The sequence below is a fragment of the Saimiri boliviensis genome, chromosome 13 (genome assembly GCF_048565385.1).
Source record: "Saimiri boliviensis isolate mSaiBol1 chromosome 13, mSaiBol1.pri, whole genome shotgun sequence".
NCBI classification, from domain to species: Eukaryota; Metazoa; Chordata; class Mammalia; order Primates; family Cebidae; genus Saimiri; species Saimiri boliviensis.
The window spans coordinates 88,922,858-88,938,798 of NC_133461.1; the positions used below are offsets into that span (position 1 = coordinate 88,922,858).

The 15,941-nt window shown below is 36.6% G+C and overlaps 1 long non-coding RNA gene across 1 annotated transcript in view; it reads left to right on the forward strand.

The window, feature by feature from the left end:
* Nucleotides 1-203: 203 nt before the first annotated feature.
* The window catches only part of LOC141580954 (uncharacterized), a 386,340-nt gene continuing 370,602 nt past the window's right edge, over nucleotides 204-15,941 (forward strand). The window contains exon 1 of the long non-coding RNA XR_012513382.1: nucleotides 204-255. This is a non-coding gene — a long non-coding RNA (uncharacterized LOC141580954). The remainder of the gene's footprint in view (nucleotides 256-15,941) is intronic.

Genomic DNA, 15,941 nt, shown 5'->3' on the forward strand with positions numbered 1-15,941 from the left:
TGGTTTGACTCTGTGTCCCCACCTGAATCTCATAATAAATTGTAATCTGATTTGTGGTGTGGAGGGAGGGGCTTGGTGGGAGGTGAGGATTGGATCACGGGGGTGGTCTTCCCGTGCTGTTCTCATGATTGTTAGTAAGTCTCACGAGATCTGATAGCTTTATAAAGGGAAGTTCCGCCCCTGCTTTTTCTTTTCCCGCTAACCTGCTACTTTGTGAAGAATGCGTCTGCTTCCCTTTCGTCTTCCACTGTGACTGTAAGTTTCCTGAGGCCTCCCTAGCCATGTGGAACTGTGAGTCAGTTAAGCTTTTTTCCCTTATAAATTTACTCAGTCTCAGGCATTTCTTTATAGCACTGTGAAAATGGACTAACACAGCACTGGAATGTTTCCCACTCTTCTATCTTATACTGATTTTTGTTTTAAAAAATGAACAAATGGAGTATCATAAAATAATTGATATTTTTGTAGCTTTTAAGTTTTAGAGTGTAGCTAATACCCACATGTTTTATTAAAAAATAAATTTAGAGTTGCTCTTACTGAGATAATCATTTTAAACAGTAAAATCACAGCGTTCTTAAAAGTTTCTAGTTCATATAGGAGAAAGCTGTGATTACTTTCACCTTTCCAAGGAACTTACTAGGAAAGAGAATGAAGATTTTAGTATGAAATTTGTATCTTATAAATTGGTGAATCTTGATCATAGACCTAATTAATTCGAATATTTCTAGACCCAATCAATTTGAAGATTTCTAGACCCAATTCTTAAACAATTTTTAAAAAATGATCCAAATGAACCTATGGCTTAATTTGCATTTTTATGAGGGTCCACAGGTTATGTTGATCCAGATAATTTCCTGATCACATTTTGGAAGCCACCATCACAGAGAGTAGAACAATTAGGAAAGCCACAGCCGCAGCCATTTGAGTGAAAATAAAACACTTGCAGCACTTGTGTGGTTGATGCTAACAAGCAGGACCTGTGGCTACTCCACCGGCATTGTCATCCCAGGCTGCTGACTTGTTTGAACTTTATCCCAGGTTCTAGTTGGGAACCATTAATGAGAGCCCTGGTAGAGGATTGGAGGGAGGAAAAAGAACAAAGTAAGGTTAGGTAATCCTCTTCCTACCTCTCTGCAAATTGCGTTCGTGTAACTTTGTGTTTCCATAGACGCTCACTGTTTACTTCAAGGTGGTCTGCAGTACATAACTCTCTGTCCTTCTGAGTGGACTGGTAATCACTCCATCCCCCCGTTCTTCAGGGTCTAGAAATGGTAACAGATTCACTCTTGCTAGACTTGGTTGCTGTATGCCTCCTGGTTCCCTTTCATTTGTCCAGCTTTTAGTAAATATTATTTACGAAACCTCTCTTTGAATTTGTCTAACTTGAATGTGCCAATTATTTGTTTTCTACTAGTATAAGTAGAAATAAAGGGTAGAGACAGTCTAATAAGGGTATAATTGGAATTATGTGAGAAAATGAGAGGAGGCCGGGCGTGGTGGCTCAAGCCTGTAATCCCAGCACTTTGGGAGGCCAAGGCGGGTGGATCACGAGGTCGAGAGATCGAGACCATCCCGGTCAACATGGTGAAACCCCGTCTCTACTAAAAATACAAAAAACTAGCTGGGCATGGTGGCGCGTGCCTGTAATCCCAGCTACTTAAGAGGCTGAGGCAGGAGAATTGCCTGAGCCCAGGAGGCGGAGGTTGCAGTGAGCTGAGATCACGCCATTGCACTCCAGCCTGGGCGACAAGAGCGAAACTCCGTCTCAAAAAAAAAAAAAAAGAGGAAAACACAATGAAAAATATAACGTGTTAAAATACAAGCACATAAAAACTGATAAATACCCAGAACTCATAAAATATAATTCTCAGATATGGGAAGCAAAATGAATGCTAAATAGTATAAATATACACTCAATTTGCATATAACAGACACTGAACAAAAGAAAAAAATCTTAAAAACTGTCAGAGTGAAAAATAGATTATACATAATTAAACAAAGCAGGTAGATTGATGTGTTTATGGCAGCAAAGGAAGCTAGATGACTATAGAATAGATTTAAAAGAGAGAAAATAAGTATCGATTTAGAGTGGCAGATTTGGGAAAATATTCCAAGAATGGGAATGAAATAAAAACTGATTTAGACAAATAAAAACTGAGAAAGTTCATTATTAAACAGACTCTACTAAAGGCATTTTTAATGAATGTGGTCAAGGAAAAAGAAAATCCTTGAAAAAAGTTCTGAGAAGAAAGAAAAATAGCCCAGAAAATAACTGTGGCTAAGCCTAAACTAATACCAATTACATAAATTGACAATAATACGTCTAATTTGCATGGTTAAAAGGGTAGGTTTAAAAAATCTTGAATAGCAATGGCATATCATTTAGGAAGTGTCTATTGCAGTGTACTAAATAAAGCTTCATATATCGTAAGAACTATAGTTGGTGTTTAAGAGTTCATGTACATAGCCTAGGCTTGTGTTTCCATAGTAGGGATTTAAGGCAATCATGGGTGGGGTGGTAATTCAGGGGAAAAACAATCGCATGAAATTTGTTGAATCCAAACAAGTACCTGATAATTTGCAGAACTGTCTTATATTTGCATCCCTAAAGGAAAGTGAAACCCGATAAAGCCCTCATAGGCTGAGATAACTGAGGAGTTGCCTTTCCCAGATTATTTGGGAGAGGTCCCCAGAGATGCTGCTTTTCTACATTCATCCTTTTTTTTTTTTTTCCCCCATTCCTACGTCTAACAGGCAACATGGTGATAACTCAGAATGGAATTAGGAACCACAGCAAGGGTTCTCTTACTCCACTTCAGGGTTTTCTCCAATTGAAATTGATTTCCCTCTGTTTTATGCTGTTTTGAACAAGAGCAGAGTACCTTTTATGGGCAAAAAAGAAAGGTCATGGAATTTACTCATTGATTTGCTACTAGAGCCTGTTCTGCAAAGTACAATGAATTCTGCTTCTTTGCAATGCTGGGCCATTCCAGATAGTAAATCTTTGTTTGAATGCTTCCTATGGACAGGGTTTGATTTCTTCCAATAACCCTCTCAGCACATGCTGAATGACTGGCTGGCTCTTCACTTGCCTTGTTATTTCTCAGTGCTCTGTTAAGCCCAGAATTCAAAGCCCAGGCTTTTACTTTATTTTCAACAGAAATAACTGACTTTGGTCTCCATGTTTCAAGGGCAATATAAGTAGTTTAATAACCTAGAAAGGTTTTCATCATTCCTTTCACTCAACACTTTATCATTACCCATGGGATATATATAAAAAAAAATACTGTTTTCACATTGATTTCTTTGCTCAGAGCAGAATTCAGTCTTTGGTCTTACTTTAGAGACAAGTCTGGGTCCCAATGCATCCAATTGCTTTTCTGGAGTCCTAGCAGCGTTCAGTTCAGGAGTAGCATCAGAGGTGTATGGCTGTTTTGGGGACTTGGATTCATCTGCTAAGTAGAAACTTTCAGGCTGCCTGTACGATGCTTATTAGCATTATACTCTGACATAAATGGAATTTGGCCTCTCAAAATATTCATTTGTATTTCTCAAGGGAAATTTACTCCACCTAAGACCTGACTTTTTTTTCAGAAGAGAATTTCCATCATATAATAAAAAGTACACACAACAGTTTTCAAAGTATAAATTGCTAAAACAATGCAGCATTGAGATTTCACTCTCTTAAGTCAAACTCAATTCATATTAATTCAACCCTTAATTCGTATTAAACACATTTCAATAAAGAAGACACGATATAGATCAGGTCATAGATTACTTCCATGCAGCATGGAATTATTTTCAACTGTTTTATTGCTAAGTAACACTTACCCTTCATTTTCAACCAATGAAATTCAGTTGGTAGAGCTCTGTTTGTGCAGTGGCATGGGTTTCTGTATTCAACATAAAGTACTCACAGAGTTCTATATTTTGTAAACCTGAAATATCTGCCTGCTCAGGTAGCAACAAATCCTCTTCATTGGGAAACTGGAAAACTCATATTTATTTAAAATGCGAAGTGGTTAAAATGTAAACAAACTTACAGGTTTGGAAATACTTTTCCCTCAGGATTTAATTTTTATTGTGAAAAACTGAAAAATGAACACAGATCTCAGTGTAAAGCTTGACAAATTATCTCTTTTTTTTTTTTTTTTTTTTTTTTTTTTTTTTTTTGAGACGGAGTTTCACTCTTGTTACCCAGGCTGGAGTCTAGTGGCGCAGTCTCGGCTCACCGCAACCTCTGCCTCCCGGGTTCAGGCAATTCTCCTGTCTCAGCCTCCTGAGTAGCTAGGATTACAGGCACGTGCCACCATGCCCAGCTAATTTTTTGTATTTTTAGTAGAGATGGGGTTTCACCATGTTGACCAGGATGGTCTCGATCTCTCGACCTCGTGATCCACCCGCCTCGGCCTCCCAAAGTGCTGGGATTACAGGCTTGAGCCACCACGCCCAGCGACAAATTATCTTAAACTGAAAACCTGTTAAAAAAAAAAAAATGCCCCAGTCAAAATAAAATGCTGACATCATTTCAGAAGCACCTCTTGTGACTTCTCCCAAATCTGAAGCCCCCTCTGTAGTCCTGAATGTAGATACCATCTTGACTTCTAACACACTATTTTTTTCCCTGCCTTGGAAATATATTTAATGAGAATCGTGTGTGTGTGTGTGAATAGATATATATGGACATTTCTGTTAATATATTTAGGAGTAGAATTATCGGATTTTTGTCCATGTGCCTGTTCAAATTAGTAGTGAATAAAATTTTTTAAAACATAGTTTCACCCATTTACTGTCCTACAAGTAGTATGACCGTTCCTGTTGTCCCATGTCCTTGACAACACTTGGTGTACCATTCTTTTCACTTTGGCTCTGCTGGTTTATTATGTAGTAACATCTCATTAAAAAGTTAGTTTGATTTTCCTGATGACTAATGAAGTTTGAAAGCATTTTCACTTAGCGATTTCTTCATAATTCTTGCTGATTTTTTTCTACTGTGTTGACTCTACTTGTTGATTCATATTTTATTTTGTTAACTTTCTGGTTATGAGGCTGTTTTTGGTTATATGTGTTGCATAGAGTATTTTGTGTACCATATTTTGATGAACAGACATTAATATTTCAATGTAGTTCTTGCTATTTATCTTTTCCTTTAAAGTTAATGCTTTTTGTTTTTTGTTAAACCTCTTCTTATGCCAAGACAAGGAAGTTATTTTCCTGCATTATCATCTGGAAGTTGTATTGTTTTTCTTTCTTAGAGCTACAGCTTACCTGGAATGAGCTATTTAATTTAATGGGCAAGTTTGATCTTTTTCTGTATGGATATACAGATTACAGAAGTCTCAGTTTCCTCTTAAGTTTCTCATTCATTGATACTACACATCCATCTCTATCATTTCCCTTGCATAAGGATATAGCGGTCATGTTTTGAGTTTGTATGTAGTTCTCATTTTTTATTTAACTGGTCAAACTTTTGCAAAACATTGCTTTACAGAGGCAAAGGAGATGGGAAAAATGACAGAGGAGTACCTACACTATCTCAACCACCTAGCTTTAGTCAGACAAGGCCATAAAGGTGTCTTCTGTCAAATTGATACTAGTTCTGCACTATGTAAGTTACATTAGACTTAGTAAATCCATTTTTGGATGTTGATGTTTAGGTTTCCTCCCCCTCAAAAAGCACTTTCTACATCTCTGTAAATACATATTTTTTATATTACTGCATCATATGTTACTTCAATGAAGAACGATTTGACTTAGAAGACAACAAATTACTGACATTACCTTTTTAATTAAAATTATGTTACCAGTGAGAATGTTTAGAACCTCTAAATATTCTTATGGTGTAAGCAAGTGAATAAGCTACATATAGAGAACTATATCTACCTTTTTAAAAAAATATTTATTTTACATTGATAATACAGGATATTTAATGTGTTTCTAGTCATTATTTGATACAAATATTATTTCCAAAAATATTAATTGCAACAGCTGAACTCATTACAGTCATTGTTTATTAGTTTGGCAAAAGACATGGTACCATGGTTTGAATAAGGTTTGCCCCCCCAAAACTCATGGTAAAGTTTGGCTGCCATTGCAATGGTATTGAAGATGGGGCCTAGTGGGAGGGGTTTGTGTCATGGGGTGGCTCCCTCATGAACACCTTGGTGCCTTTCCCACAGTTGTGAGTTCATGCTCACAACAGAATGGGTTGCTTCTCTTGCAAATGGATCATTCCTAACACAGTGGTTTGGTATAAACAGATCCTATGATGATTTTTCCTCTTTCCAAGTGTTTGCTTCCCCTTTGGTCATCTCCATGGTGTTTTCACACGGTATGTGGCCCTCACCAGAAGCTGAACAGAGGTTGGCACCATGCTCTTTGAACTTCTCAGCCTATAGAACCATGAGCTAAATAAACTTCTTTTGTTTATAAATTCCCATCCTTAGGTATTCTGTTACAGCAACCCAAAATGGACTAATATGCATGGTGAGAGCAAATTTAGAGTGCAATCAAAAAATACACTCAGTTGAATTAATGTTAAAATCTTTCATCACTTGGTAAAACTCAGTCTTATATTCCCCCTTTGTAATGCAACCACATATTATTTTACATGTGTTCTGATTTATCACTTATGAGGCTATAATTGTGAGAATGTGGCTAACACTAATATGAAATAAATAATTAGCTTAAATTTCAGGATTGAAAGACTAAGTAAAACATGGGCACAGCCTTTTTTTTAAAAAAAGGTAGTATTTGTTGTCAGCAAACTGACACAAGAGCAGAAAACAAAACACTGCATGTTCTCACATAAATGGGTGGTGAACAATAAGAACGCATGGACGTAAGAAGTGGAACATCACACACCGGAGCCTGTTGGGTTGGGGTACTAGGGGAGAAATAGAGGGGTTGGGAAGATAGGGGAGGGATAGCATCAGGAGAAATACCTAATTTAAATGACGGGGGGTGATGAATGCAGCAAACCACCATGGCACATGCATACCTATGTAACCTGTATGTTCTGCATACGTACCCCAGAACTTAATAATGCAAAAATCTGCAAAAAAAAAAGTTATTATTAATGGCATCTCTATGGGTCGATTTTTAAAAAAATATATAAACTGAAAGAATATTTAAAAAAGTGTATACTTTAATATGACTATATTGAAATCTGTCTTTCCAGTTCTGTTTTCTTCTATGTCCTGTTCTATGCCTAGTAAACATTTGACTTGATGGTTGCATTGAAGGTGTAATGTGTCTGAAAGTAGGCACATAGGTTTTTCCCTCAAAATGGGTGTTGTTATACATATTTTTGTCCATGTTTGGTTTGCAATTTTAGATCTTTTTTGACTGCTCATCTCTCTTACCCACACATTTCCAAAAGGTCACTGAGTTTTATTGATTCTAATACATCCTTTTGTCCTGATTGTTGTCACCTCATCTGGATCCAGTGCTGATGCCTCACAGTTTCTCAGCCTTTACTGTTTTCTGTGCATATTATGTACCATTGGCAGATGTGTTAAAAATATCACTTGTATGAGGTCATACTGAGGATAACATCTTCAAATAACTATATTCTGAACATAAATCCTGAGGTCTTTAGAATTTACCTCTGCTCCTATGTATAAAGTCCTATGGGGACATCATTGTCCTCAGCAGTCCTTGACACTTATGCCTATTCTTACATCACTTTCTCAAGTCAGGCTAATCCTTTGTCTTGCATTCAAGGCCCCATACTCTAGTTTTTGTCTAGCTCTAAGGCCAGCTTTATGGTGGTCAAACCAAAGATGGGGAGCGGGGAGAGAGAGAGAGAGACAGAGAGAGAAAGAGAACTGAGGCCGTTGCCTGATTGACATCACAGCTGGGTGTCTCCCTCTGCCCCATCTGCTGTCTTGCCATTTTCCTACACTGATTTTGATCCCAAGGACATTCTTTAATAAATTTCTAATACTGAAAACTTCATCTCAAAGCTCTCTTTCCAGAGAACTCAACCTTGTAATGATAGTCTTATTGGAACTTGATATACATATTTTTCTTACATTGATCTGCCTGGAAGTGCACCTGTGGTTGAACTGCCATACTTTTCTTCATTCTCACACTTCTCTCACCCATTCTGATTCTCATTATGGATCATTATTCTAGAGGGTAATAAACTACAGAGCTTGAAAAAGGGCCTATTTGAAATATAGGAGTCATCCCTATAATCCTGTATAACAAGGCTTTGCAAAAGTCCCTTTACGTAGGATTACGGTGATGACAAATGTAGAGTTTTTGCAATGTCAAATGAAGCAAAATATTTTTTCTCTCATCTCTCGGTTCACAAATGGATATATTTTGTCTGGGGTATGTTGCAGAGTAGAATGGAAGTTGTGATAACAATAGTAATTTAATGAACCATTCTCTTCTATTGTCTAGTACTGTCAAATAAGGCAGGTTCCTTGAGGAAAAGTTTCATGAGCATAAAATTGAGAATACTGCCAAGAAGTAGTAAAGAGTAGAATCTCCTTGTTTCTAGCAGAAAGCAAACTCATTGGAAGGTGCCATGCATTATCTACATATCTATCCTAGAACACTGAAAATGTATTAAAGTCATGATGCAAAACACCAATGTTCGACAAAATGTACTGTGCACTTTTAATCTCGTAATAAGGGAGTGTCTATTGAGTCTGAGTCTGTTAATTGTAGACGGCATCATATCAAGAATTAGAAAAGGGCAAATTCCATGTTGATATTAACAGATCAGTGTTATTTCTTAAAATAGAAGAAATATGTAATAGAGGTAAATCAATTTCATTCTTAAAAATGTAAATTAATCTTTCTAATAGGTTACTGCAGATAATAAACCTACTTTTTTTGTTAAGATGCATGTTTCCTGCTTGCTATCAAACAAAAAAATTTCTCTATGTAGGCATGAACTCCTTCCAAGTACTTAGTAGATTTGTATTAACTTTCAGATAGTTGTCTATAATATATTTTAAATTTTGAGACAGAGTCTTGCTCTGTCACCAGGCTGAAGTGTGGTGGTGCATTCTTGGCTCACTGTAATCTCTGCCTCCTGGGTTCAAGTAATTCTTCTGCCTTAGCCTCCCTAGTAGCTGGGATTACAGGTGCCTGCCACCATGCCTGGTTAATTTTTGTATTAGTGGAGATGGGGTTTCACCATGTTGGCCAGACTAGTCTTAAACTCCTGACCTCAGGTGATCCCCCACCTCAGCCTTCCAAAGTGCTGGGACTACAAGCATAAGCCACTGTGCCTGGCAATATTTAACTAACATATTTAGCACATTGTTAGCCCCTCACCAACTCATAACCTAAAGTTTTCACTTGTTTTGCTGTTTTTCCACAAAATTGATTAAAGTTTATTCATAAAATCAGAACTGCCACTTGTGAACAGATACAGGACAAAATGTCATCCCATACAATTTCAAGTATAATATTCCTGAACTTTAGAAAACTCTTTCATTTAATGGAATTTAATTTTTCTCTTTGAGCTGTTGATATGGTGTTCTCATTCTGTCAAATGCATAGTTAAAATGAATTTAGTGTCAATTGTATAAAGTTTAAAGAAATGAATCAGTTTTATTTTTAAATGCCAATATTTACCCTGTCCAAGAAGTTCAGACTTTTGAAGTGATTTAAATTAATAATGAAGAATTACAAATATTAAACTGTATGATGGGGTGTAATGTGCTCCAAAACTCTGTTAGAGGATAAAGAGTATATTTGGAAGATCACTGAGCTAGGAAATGCTTGTGATTTTCTTCTAAACTCTATGAATATTATCTGTACCTTTTGTGAATTCAAAAACAGAATTATGTGCTTTTCATTTCTGCCTTTTTAACAGGTACAGGAATAAAAAACAGACTTATTTTCTTTTTTTTCTTAAGGAGGGTGCATACTCGAGACCTTGAAATCGTGATGGTAAACAGTTTTCATGAATTTTATTGTTGGACTAAAAAATAACAAGGTAACTCGCAGTTAACAAAAAATGAAAATTAAAAACCTACCATTATGATATCCAAAACAATCTTGGGAAAACCAGTAAAGGGTAATAAGATTTCATCAGGATTGGGGCAGGGGAGAGCCAGGAAAAGAAGCTTTAAGAACAATCTTTGTAAGTCTAGATAAAAGTAAAATAGCCTTCATAAGAGGCAGTAGTTCAAAATAGCTGCTGTGTTGAGAAATTAAGGTAGGAGAAGTCTTCATGAGAACAGAGATATAAAGATTTTGTAATATCAAGTAGTTTTATGGATAGGTGATTAGAAGTAAATTTTTTAAGTAAATGATTAGAAGTAAATTAGTGATGTGTAAAAATGGCTGAACTAGCTAGATCTATTGTAGACACCAATTCCTTGGAAAAGTTGGCAAAGTCACTGAATTTCTCTGAGATCTAGTATTCCTGTCTCTCTGAAAAAGTGCATTTGATTTCAAGGAAGAACAATATTACCAGGCTTGACTCAGTGTAGCAGAAATCCTAGAGGCCCAAGAACAGCTTCAGTGACTTGTGACATAGCAATTTAGACTTCTTCACAAATTATCTTCTCCTTACTGGCTTTTTTCTCTATTATACCTTCTTCATTGACTAGTACCACGTTTGATGATCTCTGTCAACAAGTCTCAGATTCAAAATTCCAAAACTGAACATTTAATTAGTCTGTTAGATACAGAAACATAAGACAATGATGCCTGAAGTGTCACATAACTCAAGAAATGGAAATTATATAAAAGGATTATTCGTGGCTGATTTCCTCCAAAAGAGGTGGTGGGTATCAAAAAATTAAGTTTTGGAGACTTTTTTACAAGGCAGTAGATTAAATCTCTTAGCCCTTTTATAGTTCTAAAATTTATATTAATGTTTTAGAAAAGTTTTATTGTGTTGCTATTTGCCATGTTTTAAGGTAATGCAATTATAGTCATGAGAAGTTTACAATATCAAATATTGCATATTTTTTATATGATGTGTCCATAGATGTAGATATCATTGTTCTAGATAGGTTGTTAGTTCTTTGACAGCAGGGCCATAGGGGTTATACCAACTATTCCTATACTAAAATGTCTTCTAAAATTCAATGAAAGTAAATATGTTCATCCTTTTAAATACATTCATGATTTTTTTGTTGCTATTTCAAATCTGCTTTGAGCCCTTTGTTGAATTATTTTAGATATTTTACTTTTCAATTCTACAGTTTCCTTTGTTTTTGGTTATAATCTGAATTTCTGTATTAATATTCTCTACTTATTGAGTCATTCTCACACTTTAATTCTCTGATATCATTTGTTTTCTCTATGTACATGATTGTAAAAGCCTTTTTGCAGTCTTTGTTAACTAAGTTAACCACATAGGAACACTGAGGGACAGTTTCGATGGATTCCTTTTTTCCCTGAGTATTGGATGGTTTGACTTTCCTGGTTTTTTGCAGGTTTTTTTTTCTTTCAGTCACTCAGGCTGGAGTGCAGTGGTTGCAATCTTGGCTCACTGCAGCCTCTGACTCCTGGGTTCAAGTGATTCTAGTGCCTCAGCCTACCAAGTAGTTGGGATTACAGGCAAGCACCTCCATGTCCAGCTAATTTTTGTATTTTCAGTAGAGATGGGGTTTCACCATGTTGGCCAGACTGATCTCTAACTCCGGACCCAAGTGATAGGATTACAGGTGTGAGTCACCACATCCAGCTGTTTTTTTTTTTTTTTTTTTGCAGTGTTGTAATTATTTTTGTTAGATACTGGATATTTTAAATAATACATTGCAGCAACTTTAGATTCTGGAGGTTTTCTGAGAGTCATTATTGTCATTTGCTTGTTTATTTAGTAACTTGCATGGATTAAATCTCTGATGTCTGCCTGTTTGCCTCTGTCACAATGTGTGAAGACTGATGCTCCTGCTCAATTTAAAATGTTGTATTTATAAGCTTAAGTTTCCTGGAATTTCCCACTTGTCTGCCTAGCATAGTATTCTTCCAAGGATTAGTCAGAAACAAACTGTGTTTAAACACCTCTAACCAATAAGGTGTCCATGCTATTTGGGTGGATCAGTGTTGGCTGGGAGCTCATTCAAACTACAGAGCATTTTCAGGTCCTCCGTTACTTTTACTTAATGTTGGTATTTCTTTTTCATGCACATAGTAGAGATGTACAGAAGGTTTGAGTCCACTCTAGTTTCTGATGAGGCATACTTGTACAACCCCTGGACAATTGGCAATAGACAGAGGGCTTGTCAAGTCTTGTGTGGGTGTCTTCCCTCTAGAAAATTTCTGTTAAGTATCAGGCTAGTCCACCTGTTGGTTATTTGTTCAAAACCAGGCTTTCCTCTTCATGGGTCACCGAGATTGCCATTTCAACAATGACATTCTAAATCAAGTGCACTCTCGCCCTCCTCTCTCTCTCTCTCTTTCTCTCTCTCTCTCCCCCCCCACCCTCCTCTCTCTCACCCTCTTCTCTCTCTCTCCCTCCCTCTCTCTCTCACCCTCCTCTCTCTCTCACCCTCCTCTCTCTCTCACCCTCCTCTCTCTTGCCCCCCACCCCCTCACCCCCCTCTCTTCCTCACCCCCCTCTCTCTCCCTTGCCCCCTCTCTCTCCCTCGCCCTCCTCGCCCCTCCTTTCTCCCCTCTCTCTCTCCTCTCTCGCAATTTTTTTGGTTTTTGTAACTTTCCCTGTCCTAATTGAACTACTGCTCTGGTAAAAGTTTCGGGGTGAGAGGTTTTGAAGCTCTAGGTCTGAGCTCCATTGGCCAATGCTGTTCTTACCTGAGGGTCAGTAGTTTCATGAATAAATGTACTATTTTGAAATGTTTTGACATTGTTATCTAGCTTTATACTTAGATGACATGCTTAGTATGTTATTGAGGAGAAGTTTCACTAAATTCATTATGTCAGAAGTCAGTCCCCTTAAAGATACTTTAAGCCATTAAAGAATTAAAACAATTTTCTAATTAGAGAAAAACATTTTTCATTAGTATTTAGATTATATAATCATATTTTATATCATTTAGAAGTTAGCATTCAAGGTTGTGAAATACAGTAAGAGATATTCACATATAACTAACATTTAAAGTCATAGAATACAGTCACATGGGAAGTGAGCATATATATATAAAGAGATTCTACAACTGAGCCCTGGAACGTTGAACATTCTGTGGTTGATGAGTAGGTTTGGAAACAGCAAAGAAATCAGAGGAAGAGTAGACAGTGCCTGATGAAAAGAACAAGGACCAGTGTCCTATGAACCCAGTGTGGGGGGGGGGAAAGTATTTCAAGAAGAAGGGCATATACAACCAGGTCAAATCTTGTTGTAGTCCAAATAAGGTGAGAACCTAAGAGTTGTACACTAGATTTGGTCACCTAGTGGTCAGTGGAGATCTTCACAAATGTTATTTCAATGGATTGAGATTGATAGAAGTCAAGCTGGAGTGGATTCAATGGCAAGGAAAGAAGAAAAATTGGTTCTAGCAAGTAAGAGTCAATTTGCAGAAATCCTATGAGAAGAAAAAAATTACAATGGTATAGAAGGAGAATCACATAGGGTCAAGAAAGATTTTATTTGATATGAAGCTAGGAAATAATAAAACATAATTATGTGCCGATTGTAAGATCTAACCCAGAAAGAAACACTGTGGTCACTGAACAGATGGGCAATTGCTAGAACAGTGTTTCTCAGACTTTACATTGCAGCAGAATCACCTGGAGGGCTTGTTAAAATAGAGATGACTGGGCTCCCTCATAGAGGTTTTGATTCATAGACCCAGTCTAAGGCCTGGGAATTTGCATTCCTTTCAAGTTGCTAAGTGCCATTGCTGCTGTTGGTCTGTGGTTTGATAACTACTATGCTGGAACCATATCCTTGCCCAATTTTTCTCTGTGTATGAGCATTAGAGGACTTCACTCCGATAAAGAAGAAAATGTAGCAGAAATTCACAGGGGCCTGCAGGCTTACAGGGGAAATTGGGGTAGTTGGCTTGGAATAGAAGTTCCTTCATAGTAATAGAAGAGATGGCAAGGCATTTGGTCACAGTTACAGGAGATATTAGATGTGACAGTGAGACCTTGTGTAAGTTCCCTTCTGATTGCTCCAATTTTCTAGATGCAATAGGGTATAAGGTGAACATGGGGTTAGGAGAAGAGGTGTTCCATATTCAAGGAGAGAATCAGAGCATAAATAGAGTGCAACATTTGGTTGATTCTCTCGAATAGATAAACTTGTGTTCCTAAAATAAATACATTATTTTTATTCATCTAAGAAAGAACAGATTTCAGTGAATCACTGAGTTTTAACAATTTTTATTTATTTCAGATAAATTTTAATATTTAGATTTATGAGAGTTTATATTTCCCATCCTGAATTATCTCCATCTGCTCAGCAGACAGCAAGAAATCAGTATTATTTCTGCATCACATTTTGTATAGTCTAGGTTTCACAGTGGATTGTAGAAGGCTGTGTGAGTTGTTGTCATAATTGTGATGTAAATATTATGTTTCAAAAGTATAAAGATTTTTGAAATACAGCTTGACAATTCCAGATTAACCAAGACATTTGAGAATAAAAAATGTTACCATGTTATTTATGTATCATTTTACTTATTAGTATTTACAGCCCCTTGTTTCTATTTACATGTTAAAATCCTATGCCAAAAATAAGAAGAGTGAAAACGAAGTAGTTAACCAATAGGAAACAGGAGTAATAGTAAGCAATCAAGTGAGTTGGTTGCTGCAAGAGGCTACAAATACTATTTGTCTATTTCCTGTGCTATCTGAACACTTTCCAGATAGCTATTCTTCTTTATAAGTGTGTCCATTTTATCTTCTCAGAGTCATCGTTTAATACAAAGTCACCTAATGAGCATGCAGTATATATTGTACTACCTGTTCACTATTATTGCTTCTATTTTAACTTAGGAACAATATACTATCAAGTAAGTAGACATAAAATTATGAATTTGGCAAAGGTAAAATTTAATTGTAAAATGCAAGCTGGTTATTGGTATGGAGATTACATCAATTAACTTTGTTATGTAACACATCATAAAAATTAGTGGTTTTAAAAAACAAACCTTTATCTCAAAGGTTTGGAGGTGGAATTTGGGGTTAAATTCCTCTGCGTAGGTTTTTCTGGACTGGGTTGAACTCATTCACGTGTCTGCAGTTAGCTGCTAGTTTTGCTGGTTGCCAGCTCATTGATTTGTCTCTCTTCCCTGTGGTTTTTTATTCTCCCGTGAGCCAGAGTTTGATCATAGGATGATTTCAGGGTTCCAAGGGAAAGGACAGGCGTGTGCAAGATCTTTAACACCTACACTTGAGAATGGCACATTATCACTGGTCAAAGCAAGTCACAAGACCAGCTGACATTTAACAGATAAGGAGAAGAAAACTACTTCTGGATGGGAAGAGCGGAAAAGTCCCATCACAAAGGAGCTTGTATACAGGAAAATTGATAACTTTAGCTATTTTTGCAAAAATCTACCACACTGAAAAATTAATCAGAAGAATAATTATAATGTAATAATTAGAAATGAAGAAGGGAAAACACAATGAAAATAAGACAGGAGATGTACTGAAGGAAAAAAAAAGACGATTTTACTTTAAAAAGTACAAAATAATGTAATTTATTGAGGGGAAAAACCACCCTCTGTGATTTAGACTTATCTTGGTCACTTATGGGGAGTTTAGGGGACAGTGTTGATTTTGTCTTGGGGGATGTGGATCAAATATGACACAGTGTATATGATTCTAACCACACCAACACTTCATTTTTGTCTCCTGTTTATTTATGCTTTATCCCATGGTGCTAGTCTCTCCTTGCTTTTTGATAAATCTCTGGAAGATCCAATGACTTTTCTGCTTGCTTTTGATTAAGACCTATTGCTACTTTAAATAGATGTAGCCTCAGTTCAGTCATTAAAATGTCCAGACAATCAAACTTTAAACTTAGCATAAAGCTTCCATCATTCTTTAGC